General features: G+C 35.6%; 1 long non-coding RNA gene across 1 annotated transcript in view; it reads right to left on the bottom strand.

Moving 5' to 3' along the window:
- Nucleotides 1–7,855: 7,855 nt before the first annotated feature.
- Nucleotides 7,856–14,679, bottom strand: part of LOC128311948 (uncharacterized) — an 89,381-nt gene continuing 82,557 nt past the window's right edge. The window contains exon 3 of the long non-coding RNA XR_008290697.1: nt 7,856–9,906. This is a non-coding gene — a long non-coding RNA (uncharacterized LOC128311948). The remainder of the gene's footprint in view (nt 9,907–14,679) is intronic.

Below are 14,679 nucleotides of genomic sequence, written 5' to 3'. Positions count from 1 at the left end.
TCAGAGTCTGTTCTGAAACTAAGAGTTAAATGGAAATATGACAATTATGAAGAGAAGGAAAATTTATAGTTTAGGACCATCCAGAGAATGATGAGGTCTTACTGGACACTTAAAGCATCAGTTGAGACAATCATAAGACTATGCCTCAGGATCAAAAGCTGTACCCTAGAATGAGGGCCATGTCCCTAGGACTAAAAAAAAGAAAAACAGACACATCCTAACATAGCATAAAACTAAGCCTGCCAAAATCAAGAATACCCTAATGGTAATATAACTGCCTCCCAGGACAAAATTAAGCAGCATTTAAAGGAAAACAGCAAAATTCAGTCTCCCTCCAATGTACCATTAACAATGACCAACATACATTTAAAACTTACTAGATATGTGAAGAAACAGCAAAATGGCTCTTAAACTAAGGGGAAAAACACAGTCAATAAAAAAACACAGAAGATGACTCAGAAAATGTGAAATTCACAAAGACTTTAAAACTATTTTATGAATATGTCCAAGGTCTTAAAAGTAAAGGTAGATATATGAGTCAACAGCTCAGTAATGCAAACAGAGATTTTTAGAATTCAAAGTACCATATCTGAAATGAAAAATACAATCACTGGACAGCCTTAACAGTATATTGGAAACTGAAGAAGTTATTATTGATTTTTAAGACAGATTAAAAGAAATTACCTGATCTGAAAATCATGGTGCAGAAAGATGATAAACAAAAAAAATAGTTTCAGTAACCTGTGGGACAATACTAATCAATGAATCCAAACCATATAAATTCAAAGAAAACTACAGCTAGATGTATCACTGCCAAATAATAAAAACCAAACATAAAAAAAATTATAAAAGTAGCTAGAGAAAAGAGGAGGAGTTAAGATGGCGGAGCAGCATGGGAGACCCTCAGCTTGTCTCATCCTGAAATGCAGCTAGATCAGCACCAAACCATTTTGTACACCTAGGAGATTGATCTAAGGATTAACAGCATAATCTGTATAACTTGAAGCACAGAACTCAGCAGGTACATGGTGCAGAGAGTTGACCTGGGGGAGAGAAAAGCTACGGAAGGTAGGGAGCTCTTTCTGCAGAGAGAGGACAGAAAAAGGGGGAGAGTGCAGCACATTGAGAGAGTGCAGGAAAAACACTCCCCTGAAAATAGTTGGAGAGAAAGAGTGAAAACACTTGCATGGGACTGAACAAGAAATCTGTTCCCTAAAACCATTGACAGGAATAAAGAAGAGGGTTCAATACCATCAGGAGTCTATAAAGAGTGGATCCCAGAGTCTGAAGTTTCAGAGCTCAGTGTCTGGTAGTGCTCTGGTGAGGAAGCAAGGTGAATCCCCAGAAGCAGGCAGTGGGGTCTGAGGGGTCCATGTGCCACACAGGGAGAAACAGTTCCCCTGCTTGGAGAGTATTTGGTAGAGGTCATATGGCCTCCCTATAGGCAAACGTCCCCACGGACCCCAGAGAGCAGCCACGTTTGCTGGTATTGGGACAAAGACACCAGAGTGTGGTGAAACCTGGTGCTGGCTGTGTGTTGTGATTTGTCATACTCTCTGAATCTCTGCCACTGTGTGATCGCACAAATGTTCCCTGGGGCAAGCCGGCACCCCGCCATTGCTCAGTGAGACTCTTCCCCAGAGAGTTGGCGGGGGTCCAAGCCACAGGGATCTCTAAAGTGTGGGGTTCTGAAACACAACCCCATCTGAGATGAAACTTTGGAGGGAGATGTCGCCTGGCAGGTGGATGGCTTGAGCATGGACAGGGTAAAGGGGGGGAGTGGACAGAGACCTAAGACAAAGAACGGATGCTTGACCATGGGGTCAGTAAGAGTTCCAAGTCCCTGTACCAGAGACTAAGGAGCTGCATGAAGCCATTTCCACCACACCCTTGCATCGGCATGTGCACACGCACACAGATCCAGCCCAGTAAGCTAAGTGCACAAACTATAGAGTGCTGCACAGATTCAGTTATAGGGGAAACGGTATGTAACTTCATTCAGGTTTCATTCTGTTTGCTGATTCATTTATTAGTCTTTTTTTTTTTTTTTGGCTTCTGACTTTGTTTAAATTGCTTTTTTTTCCCTTTCTTTTCTTTTTCTTCAATACAAAAAGAAAAAGTAAATTTTATTTTCTTTTAATTCTTAAAATTATTTCTTTTACTATTTTTTTACTTTATTTTTATTTTTAAAAATTTTTATTCTACTTCGTTTTATTTCATTTTATTCCATTTTACTATATAAAGTTTTAATTTTTAATCTTTTTCTTAACCTTTTTTTTCTTTTCCTGCTTTCCTTTCTCTTTTTCTCTATCAAGCTTTTTTCAACAAGCAAATCAAAACACAGTTGGGATCTAGCTTCCTTTATTTGATTTTTTGTTTTGTTAATTTGTATTTTTTATTTTATTAATTTTTTTTCTTCCTCCAAAATGACAAAATGAAAGAATTCACCCCAAAAGAAACTACATGAAGAAATGACAGCCAGGGGCTTAATCAACACAGATATAAGCAAGATGTCTGAACTAGAATTTAGAACCACAATAATAAGAATACTAGCTGGGGTTGAAGAAAGCATAGAATCCCTTTCTGTGGAGATAAAAAAGTAATACCTAGTCAGGACAAATAAAAAATGTTATAACTGAGATGCAATACTGAATGGTAACCACGATGGCAAGGATGGACGAATCCTAAAGCAAAGAGGCGAATCCGTGATATAAGAAACAAAATTATGTAGAATAATGAAGCAGAAAAAGATGAAAACTAAGGCAAAAGAGCATGATACAAAGACTTATTACAAAGGAATAACATCAAAATCACAGGAGTTCCAAAAGATGAACAGAGAGAAAAGGGGGCAGAAGTTTTATTGTGAGCAAATTATAGTGAAAAACTTTATTATCTGGGGAAGGACACACACATAAAAATCCAAGAAGCACAGAGAACTCCCATTAGATTCAACAAAAAAACATCCATAAACAAGGCATATCATAGTTAAATTCACAAAATACAGACAAGGAAAGAATTATGAAAGCAGCAAAGGGGGGGAAAAATCCTTAACCTATAAGGGAAGCCAGATCAGGTTCACAATAGACCTAGCCACAGAAACTTGGCAGGCCAGAAAGGAGTGGATATATTAATGTGCTGAATCACAAAAAATATGCAGCCAAGAATTTTTTATCCAGAGGCTGTCATTCAAAATAGAAGGAGAGATAAAGAGTTTCCCAGACAAAAACTAAAGGAATTTGTGACCATTAAACCAGCCCTGCAAGATGTTTTAAGGGGGACTCTATGGAGAAAAGATTGTTTTAAACAAAAAAGACCAAAACAAAACAAAACAAAACAAAACAAAAAGACTTGAAAGGGCCAGAGATAATCAACAGAAACACCAACTCCACAGGTACCAAAATGGCACTAAATTCATATCTTTCAGTGCTCACTCTAAATGTCAATGGACTAAACACTCCAAACAAAAGATATGGGGTATCAGAATAGATAAGAAAAGAAGACCCATCTACATGCTGCTTAAAGGAGACCCATTTTACATGTATTTATTTTTGAGGGCAGAGAGACAGCACAAGTGGGGAGGAGCAGAGAGAGAAGGAGACAGAATCCAAAGCAGGCTCCAAGCTCTGAGCTGTCAGCAGAGCCCGATGGAGGGCTCAAACTTACAAACCGTGAGATCATGACCTGAGCCAAAGTTGCTTAACCAACTGAGCCACTAAGGCACCCCAAAGGAGACCCATTTTAGACCTAAAGACATGCAGATTGAAATTAAGGGGATGGAGAACTAACTATCATGTTAATAGTCATCAAAAGGAAGCTGGAGTAGCCATACTTATATCAGACAATCTAGACTATAAAACAAAAACTGTAACAGGAGATGAAGAAGGGCATTATATCATAATTAAGGGGTATATCCACTAAGAAGATCTGTAATTGTAAATATTTATATATCCCAAATGTGGAAGAACCCAAATATATAAAAAAATTAATCAGAGACATAAAGAAATTCATTGATAATAATACTATAATAGTAGGAGATTTCAACACCCCACTTATAGCAAAGGACAGATCATCTAAACAGAAAATCAACAAGGAAAAAATGGCTTTCAATGACACACTGGACTGGACGAACTTAACAGATGTATTCAGAACATTTCATGAAAAAGCAGCAGAATACACATTCTTCTTGAGTGCATAAGGAACATTCTCCACAACAGATCACATAATGGTACAAAAATCAGTCCTCAACAAGTGCAAAAAGATCATGATCATAACTTGCATATTTTCAGACCATAAAGCTATGAAACTTGAAATCAACCAGAAGAAAAAATTAGGAAAGATCATGAATAGTTGGAGATTAAAGAACATCTTAGTAGAATGAATGGGTTAATCAAGAAATTAAAGAGGAAATTAAAAAGTACATTGAAGCCAGTGAAAATGAAAACACAACAGCCCAAACCTCTGGAATGCAGCAAAAGTGGTCAAAAGAGGGAAGTGGATAGCAATCCAGGCCTTTCTAAAGAAGCAAGGAAGGTCATAGATATACAACCTAACCTTATACCTTAAAGAGCTGGAAAAATAACAGGACATAAAGCTCCAAACCAGAAGAAGAAGGGAAATAATAAATATTAGAGCAGAAATCAATGATACTGAAATAAAAAAAAGAACATCTCAATGAAACCAGGAGCGGGTTCTTTGAAAGAATTAACAAAATTGATACACTCCTAGCCAGACTGATCAAAAAGGAAAGAACGCAAATAAATAAAATCATGAATGAAAAGGAGAGATCACAACCAACACGACAGAAATACAAACAATAATAAGAGAATACTATGAGCAATTTTATGCCAACAAATTAGGCAATCTGGAAGAAATGGACAAATCCTAGAAACATATAAACTACCAAAACTGAAACAAGAAGAAGTAGAAAATTTGAACAGACCCATAGCCAGTAAAGACATTGAATCAGTAATCAAAAATCCCCCCAAAAACAAGAGTCCAGGGCTGGATGGCTCTCCAGGGGAATTCTCCCAAACATTTAAAGAGTTAACACCTACTCTTTTGAAGCTGTTCCAAAAAACAGAAATAGAAGGGAAACTTCCAAATTAATTCTACTAGGTCAGCATTACCTTGATTCCAAAATCAGACAAAGACTAAAAAGGAGACCTACAGACCAATCTCCCTTATGAACATGGATGCAAAAATTCTCAGTAAGATACTAGCAAACCAGATCCAACAATACATTAAAAAATCATTCACCACAATCAAGTGGGGTTTATTCCTGGGATGCAGGGCTGGTTCAATGTCTGAAAATCAATGTGATACATCACATTAATAAAAGAAAGAATAAGAACCACAGAAAGCACTGACATCCTTTCTTGACAAATGCAACATCCTTTCTTGACAAAAACCTTGAATAAAGTAGGGATCGAAGGATCATATCTCAAGATTATAAAAGCCATATACAAAAGACCCATTGCTAATATCATCCTTAGTGAGAAAAAAACTGAGAACTTTCCCCCTAAGATCAGGAACATGACAAGAATGTCCACCCTCACCACTGTTATTCGACATAGTGCTGGAAGTCCTAGCCTCAGCAATCAGACAACACAAAGGAATAAAAGGCATCCAAATCAGCAAAGAGAAAATCAAACTTTCACAGACAACATGATACTTTATATGGAAAACCCAAAAGATTCCACCAAGAAACTGCTGGAACTGATCCATGAACTCAGCAATGTCACAGGATATTAAAAAATTCACAGAAATCAGTTCCATTCCTATACACCAATAATGAAGCAGCAGAAAAAGAAATCAATGAATTGATCCCATTTACAATTGCACCAAAAATCATAAAATACCTAGGAATAAACCTAACCAAAGAGGTGAAAAATATATACATTGAAAACTATAGAAAGCTTATGAAATAAATTGAAGACCACACACACACAAGAAAGAAAAACATTCCATGCTCATGGACTTGAAGAACAAATATTGTTAAAATGTCGATACTACCCAAAGCAATCTACATATTCAAGGCAATCCCTATCGAAATAACACCAGCATTCTTCACAGAGCTAGAACAAATAATCCTAAAATTTGCATGGAACCAGAAAAGACTCCAAATAGCCAAAGAAATCATGAAAAAGAAAACCAAAGCAAGAAGCATCACAATTCTGGACTTCAAGCTGTATTAGAAAGCTGTAATCATCAACACAGTATGGTACTCATAAAAAAAACAGACACTTAGATCAATAGAATACAGAACCCAGAAATGGACCTGCAAACGTATGGCCCACTAATCTTTGACAAAGCAGGAAAGAATATCCAGTGGAGAAAAGACAGTCTCTTCAGCAAGTTGTGTTGGGAAAATTGGACAGTGACACACAAAAGAATGAACCTGGACCAGTTTCTTACACTATACACAAAAATAAACTCAAAATGGATGAAGGAGCTAAATATAAGACAGAAATCCATTAAAATCCTAGAGGAGAAAACAGGCAACAACCTCTTTGACCTCAGCCACAGCAACTTCTTGACTTCTCTCCAGAGGCAAGGGAAACAAAAGCAAAAATGAACTATTGGACCTCATCAAAATAAAAAACTCCTGCACAGCGAAGGAAACAATCAGCAAAACTAAAAGGCAACCGACAGAATGGGAGAAGATATTTGCAAATGACATATCAGATAAAGGGTTACTATCCAAAATCTAGAAAGAACTTATCAAACTCAACACCCAAAAACCAAATAATCCAGTGAAGAAATGGACAAAAGACATGAATAGACATTTCTCCAAAGAAGACATCCAGATGGCTAACAGACACATGAAAAAATGCTCAACATTACTCATCATCAGGGAAATACAAATCAAAACCACAATGAGATATCACCTCACACTTGTCAGACTGGCTAACATTAACAACTCAGGCAACAAGAGATATTGGTGAGGATGGAACCCTTTTGCACTGCTGGTGGGAATGCAAACTGGTGCAGCCACTGTGGAAAACAGCACAGAGGTTCCTCAGAAAATTAAAACCAGAAGTACCCCACAACCCAGCAATTTCACTAGTAGGTATTTATCCAAAGGATACAAAAATGCTGATTCAAAGGGGCACATGCACCCCAGTGTTTACAGCAGCATGATCAACAATAGCCAAAATGTCAAAAGAGCCCAAATGTCCAACAACTGATGAATGGATAAAGATACACACACACAATGGAATATTATTTGGCAATCAAAAACAATGAAACCTTGCCATTTCCAACAATGTGGATGGAAAGTAGAGTGTATTATGCTAAGCAAAATAAGTCAGCCAGAGAAAGACAAATATCATATGATTTAACTCATATGTGGAATTTAAGATACAAAACAGATGAACATAAGCAAAAATAATATAAAAAACAGAGAGGGAGACAAACCATAAGAGACTCTTAAATACAGAGAACAAACTGAGGGTTGCTGGAGGAATACTGGGTTGGGCAAATGGGCTAAATGGGCAAGAAGCATTAATGAGAACAGGCTAAATGGGCAAGAAGCATTAATGAGAACACTTTTTGGGATGAGCACTGGGTGTTATATGTAAGTGATGAATCACTAAATCCTATTCCTGAAATCATTATTGCACTATATAATGGATTTAAATAGATTGGACTATAAAATGGATTTAAATTTAAAAAATAAAAAGAAGTTAGAGGGGGAAAAAAGTAGCTAGAGAAGAAAGACATCCTATGTATAAGAATAATGATGAATCTAATCAGAAACAATGGAGCCCCCAAAATAAGTGTTATCTTTAAATTATGGCAAGCAAACCAAATTTCTATATCCAGTGAAAATGTTCTTCAAATATGCAGAATAAAGATTTTTTTCTAATTTTATTTTTTATTTTTCAAAATTTACATCCAAATTAGTTAGCATATAGTGAAACAATGATTTCAGGAGCAGATTCCTTAATGTCCCTTACCCATTTAGCCCATCCCCTCTCCCACAACCCCTCCAGCAACCCTCAGTTTGTTCTCCATATTTATGAGTCTCTTCTGTTTTATCCCCCTCCCTGTTTTTATATTATTTTTGTCTCCCTCCCCTTATGTTCATCTGTTTTGTCTCTTAAGGTCCTCATATGAGTGAAGTCATATGATTTTTATCTTTCTCTGACTAATTTCGCTTAGCATAATACCCTCCAGTTCCATCCACATAGTTGCAAATGGCAAGATTTCATTCTTTTTGATTGCTGAGTAATACTCCATTGTATATATTTGCCACACCTTCTTTATCCATTCATCCATTGATGGACATTTGGGCTCTTTCCATACTTTGGCTATTGTTGATTGTGCTGTTATAAACATGGGGGTGCATGTGTCCCTTCGAAACAGCACACCTGTATCCCTTGGATAAATGTCTAGTACTGTAATTCCTGGGTTGTAGGGTAGTTTTATTTTTAGATTTTTGAGGAACCTCCATACTGTTTTCCAGAGTGGCTGCACCAGCTTGCATTGCCACCAACAGTGCAACAGAGATCCTCTTTCTCCACATCCTCACCATCATCTGTTGTTGCCTGAGTTGTTAATGTTAGCCATTCTATGAGGTGGTATCTCATTGTGGTTTTGATTTTTATTTCCCTGATGATGAGTGATGTTGAGCATTTTTTCATGTGTCGGTTGGCCATCTGGATGTCTTCCTTGGAGAAGTGTCTATTCATGTCTTTCACCCATTTCTTCACTGGATTATTTGTTTTTTTGGGTGTTGAGTTTGATAAGTTCTTTCTAGATTTTGGATAGTAACCCTTTATCTGATATGTCATTTGCAAATATCTTCTCCCATTCTGTCGGTTGCCTTATAGTTTTGTTGATATTTTCCTTCACTGCGCAGAAGCTTTTTATTTTGATGAGGTCCCAGTAGTTCATTTTTGCTTTTGTTTCCCTTTTCTCCAGAGACGTGTTGAGTAACAAGTTGCTGTGGCCAAGATCAAAGAGGTTTTTGCCTGCTTTCTCCTCTAGGATTTTGGTGGCTTCCTGTCTTACATTTAAGTTTTTCATCCATTTTGAGTTTATTTTTGTGTATGGTGTAAGAAAGTGGTCCAGGTTCATTCTTCTGCATGTCTCTGTCCAGTTTTCCCAGCACCACTTGCTGAAGAGACTGTCTTTATTCCATTGGATATTCTTTCCTGCTTTGTCAAAGATTAATTGGCCATACGTTTGTGGGTCCATTTCTGGGTTCTCTATTCTGTTTCATTGATCTGAGTGTCTGCTCTTATGCCAGTACCATACTGTCTTGATGATTATAGCTTTGTAGCATAGGCTGAAGTCTGGGATTGTGAGGTCTCCTGCTTTGGTTTTCTTTTTCAAGATTGCTTTGGCTATTTGGGGTCTTTTCTGGTTCCATACAAATTTCAGGATTATTTGTTCTAGCTCTGTGAAGAAAGGTGGTGTTACTTTGATAGGGATTGCACTGAATATGTAGACTGCTTTGGGTAGTATCAACATTTTAACAATATTCTTACTATCCAGGAGCATGGAATCTTTTTCCATTTTTTTGTGTCTTCTTCAGTTTCTTTCATAGGCTTTCTATAGTTTTCAGTGTACAGATTTTTCACCTCTTTGGTTAGATTTATTCCTAGGTATTTTATGGCTTTGTGTGCAACTGTAAATGGGACCGATTCCTTGATTTCTCTTTCTGTCACTTCATTGTTGGTGTATAGGAATGCAACTGATTTCTGTGCATTGATTTTATATCCTGCAACTTTGCTGAATTCATGAATCAGAGCTAGCAGTTTTTTGGTGGAATCTTTTGGGTTTTCCAAATAGAGTATCATGTCCTCTGCGAAGAGTGAAAGTTTAACCTCCTCCTGGCCAACATGTTTAGATAAGCAAAAGCTTAACAGTATTTGCTTCTAGGAAAGCTATGTTACAACACTGGAGAAAGGAAAAAAACATGATAGAATATGGAAATTTGTACTTACAGAAAGAATGAATAACATGAAATGATAAATACATAGTTAACCATTTTTTTTAAATACTCTATTTTTTTTAAAGGACAGTTACTATTTAATCAAAAACAGTAACATTTTATTGTGGGGTTTATAAAGTATGTAGAAGTAAAATATATGACTACATAATACAATGGATGAAAATAAATAGAACATATTATTGTTAGGTATTTATATTTTTAATAATTGGCATAATATTATTCTAAACACGCCGTAGTTAAGAATGCATATTGTAATGCTTACAGCAGCCACTGGCTAAAAAGTTTTAAATAAGGAAACAATACAAAAAAATATCAATTTACACAAAAGGCAGGAAAAGATAAAATAGAGGGGACAGACAGCAAAGGCTGACTTAAACCCAACTATATTCGTAATTACATTAGATGTAAATGAAGTAAACCAACTAACGTCGGAGATTTTCATAATGAATAAAAAGTTACTACTGTATGGGATGCCTGGGTGGTTAAGCATCCAACTCTTCATTTCGGCTCAGGTCACAATCTCACAGTTCTTGAGTCTGAGCTAAACATTGGGTTCTGCACTAGAGTAGAGCCTGCTTGAGATTCTCTCTCTCACTCTCTCTCTGCCCCTTTCCTGCTTGTGATCTCTGCCTCAAAAAAAAAATTACTACTGTATATTACTGTATATGTTTTTTTACAAAAGATATATTTTAAACCAAAATTTATCACACACCTATGATGTGTGCAGTAGTCTGTAAATGCATTTATATACCAAAAAAAAAAGGTGTATAATCTTAATCACTTGGGGATCATAAAATCCAGCCCGGAGTTAGGTAAGGGAAGATACCATTTAGAAACACATGAAACGATAAAATCAATCAGACTGTTCTTGAATGCAAGACACTGAGTAGTTTTTTTTTTTAATTCCTTAATGACAAATATATTAAGCATCTTTTAATATGCCTTTTTGCCATCTGTGTATCTTGTTTGGTGAAGTGTCTGTTTAGATTCTTCCCCATTTTTTAATTGGCTTGTTTTCTGTTTTGTTTTGTTTCTGTCTAGTTTTAAGAGTTCTTTGTTAACAATTGCTGTTTTAATTTTAGTATTTTGGTGCTTACTGGAGGAACTCACATTAATCATACCCATCCATTCTTTAATTATATGTTGGGGGGTTTTTTTGCATTAGTAACTGCTTAATATGATGCACCTACCACCAAGAACCTTTTCGTAATACTTTTGTACATACTAATAATAATTTCATTACTAATCACCTAATCATGAAGCACCAAACAAACTCCCTGGCCTCTTTTAATAAGTTTTCACTTCTCCACTGAGGAAGTACTGTTTAGCCTATATAATTTTGGTCAAACTGGTACTTGGGTACTGCGTACTTCCAGCCAAACTGCCCCAAAAGAAAAGCAGATGAGAATTATGGGTTGTGTCTGGCAGCAGCAACCACAGGAGATTTTTTTTTCCTAAAAAATAAATAAACAAACAAATAAATAACAAGAAAGAAAAAGGTTCACAAATGGAGTAGAAGGTTATTCACCAAGTAGTTCTTCAGACACACATAATCCATATTTTGATGATTTCATATTTTACAATCCCCCAAATAATACTTTAAAGTGCTTCACTTTTTATCCACATCCTCATAAATCACTCTTGCTTCAAACTGATAAAAGTGAAGGGGAAAAACACTGCAGTCATTTTTCTGAAACTTTGCTTCTTTTTTCTAGTCTGTGAGAGACTGTGGGAACTTTCCTAGGCCTCTTTTACAAGGTGTAAGAGGCAGTGTAGCAAAGTTGTTAGGAATCTAGGCTTGAGGCAGATTGCTTGGACTCTTACCAGCTACGTGACACTTGAGTAGTTGTAGCCTTGAGAAAATTTCTTAACTTCCTTGTATCTCAGTTCCCTACTCTCTAAAATGGAGAAAATAATGGTATCTACTTCATGGAGCTAATATAAAAATAAAATTAGTTAACACTTTGTCATAGAGAGAGAACACCATTCAATATCAGAAATGAAAGGGATTAGTAATGTATTTTATCCTGAATTAATAAGGGTTTATGTTAGCCAGGCACAGACTCACTCAGTAAACAAATAGCCAAACTTTTTTAGGATACTCAAGAAGTGCTCAACTTGAGGACATCTTAATTCAAAAGACAAGAGTTATTTACATCAGCCTTGGAAATGCAGTTTGTGCTGTAGGAGTGGGTTAATGTCTATGTTGGCTTTTATTCACTGGAATAAGCCCACCACTGATTGACTAACCTTGAAGACATGATGCTATCACTGGTTTGTTGGCTCTCAGCAGCAAATTAAAAGAAGCAAACTATCATTTATTGATTAAATAAGTTTAAAACCAGTTCTGGTTTACTTGTTACCATGGTTAAACTGTTATTTTCTCCTACAAGCTTAAGGAATTCTTTGTTTTTAACTTAGATGCCATGCACATAATATTACTCAATGAACATTATTTACCATTGTGTGGGAATTTTATTGTGTTTTGGTTAACAATCAATAGCTGAGGATAATACATCTTCAGCACATTTTTACTTCCAGGTCACAAATTTCTAATTGTATAGGTAGTGTGAAGAATTCAGGAGCATAATTAGGTATTTCTAGAAAGTACAGTAGTCCTATCCATTGATGTAGCTACTGTTTTCAAGCAGAAGTTCATGGCTATACAAATGAATGGGTAGGAAAGAGATGGAATATTGGCCTGGCTAAGAACTATTATGGATTATGTCACATCATACATTTACAGGATATCCTTTATATGAACTTTATGAGGAGAACAAAGAAGTTATTTCCTTTGGATAGTCTCCATATACAATATAGTCATATTAGACTTATCCAAAAGAAAGGATTCTGTGAAGACAGAACCCAAGCTAAAGCTACAGAAAATGGTGTGGCCAAATGTACTGGCTGTATTAATATGTACAATATATTGTATGTACTTAATATTTAATTGTATTATTGTATGTATTGTATTTAGTATTTTATATTCATTATAAACCTCATTCTACAAATCACACACAAATTGAGGCTTTCTTTTTTATTTATAATTTTGCAAGAAGACCTGGGGTAACTCTTTGTGGGTTACAAAGTGGAGAAACAGGCAGAGGGGAGTTTACTAAATCTTTATCATACTCCAAATTCCTTACAGTCCCTTGTACACACTAAGCAGTATTTTCTTCTCTTGTTATTCTTTGTTCTCAAATATTAAAATGTACTCTATGTACCTCATTCAATAATTTTCATTAATCATCATAAATAACTAAAATGTCAATTAATATTTCATTGATGAAAAAAATTGAAATAATTTTTCAAATACTAAGAAAATTAAAGTCATATAGATAGTGATGATCTTCTAATAAATCACATAAATATGAACAGAGTGCATAATGTCTTTTTTTTAAAGGACCATCCTTTTTAAAAAAATTTTTTAATGTTTGTTTCTTTCTGAGAAACAAAGACAGAGACAGAGTACGAGTTGGGGAGGGTCAGAGAGAGAGGGAGACACAGAATCTGAAGCAGCCTCCAGGCTCTGAGCTGTCAGGACAGAACTTTATGCGGGCTTGAATCCATGAACCATGAGATCATGACCTGAGCCAAAGTCGGACACTTAACCGACTGAGCCACCCCGGCATCCCTAATGTCTTTCTCTTAATGTTGTGAGGAAACCTAAGCATTTCAATTTTTTCTTTGGAAGAACTGTCTCTAAAGAATTTCTTTAAAAATGGGGGGGGGGGCATCTATATTGCTCTGCACAATAAGATACATGTAAAATTACAATTCAATATCACATGTTGTTAGTCACCCAAAAATAATTTAACAAGATTAAAAAAGAGAAAGAGAAATATCTTGACTCTGCAATACAAGACAATTCTAAATAATTTTCCCATTAACATATGTGTATGTGGTGAGTGATAATGAATGTCTAAGGTGATGAAACATAACTATGATGTAGTGAGGTGTTGTCAAGATTTTTTTTTTAATTTCCAATTAGTGTTTGGAGAGCTTTCACTACAATGTCATCAACTATAGGCCCGTGTGAAGGCATTTTCACTGCTGACGAAACCAGGAAAATTTTATGTCTTTCCAAGACTTGCAGAAAGTGAGAAATGTAATGTTGCATGTAGACTTTCTCAGAATGGTAAATGACATTTTAAAAAATTAACTTTTGTTCCATTGACTTTGCATTAACTCATAGATCATCACTGTTGTTCATCAGCAAGGTGGTAATTAATGAGAGATAACATATTTTTTCTGTCCTAAATTTAAACTGTTTACTGTGTTATTATATTTGGATATTGTTAATGTTACAGATAATTTTTAGCTTTCCCCTAATGAGGAGACAATATCAGGAGTTGGTATCTATATGTCAAGGACAATTTCTTTTATATCAGGAGAAGCTAGACTTCATGTATGTCTCTCTATAGTTCAAAAGCTTGTCTAGTTAATTAATTATTGGAGATTCCCCAGGTGTTACAGGCTACAAACAAGACACAGGAAGAAAAAAAATTCTTTTATTTACCAAAGAAATGATGACATTACTATGCATATACTAATATTTCCCCAATCCAATAATATTAATCAACTATACAAAAAATGATTTTGAAGAAAATCCAACAAGTTGGCAAAACATGTCATCTTAATTTTATTTCAGAAATTATCTTTTAATTAGCAAATTGCATTAAGGTATTTGGATTTATTTCTTAACTTAAATATCTGAA

The sequence above is a fragment of the Acinonyx jubatus genome, chromosome C1, assembly GCF_027475565.1.
Source record: "Acinonyx jubatus isolate Ajub_Pintada_27869175 chromosome C1, VMU_Ajub_asm_v1.0, whole genome shotgun sequence".
NCBI classification, from domain to species: Eukaryota; Metazoa; Chordata; class Mammalia; order Carnivora; family Felidae; genus Acinonyx; species Acinonyx jubatus.
The sequence above is the reverse complement of the archived record's forward strand: the minus strand, read 5'-3'. Positions and strand labels throughout refer to the sequence as shown.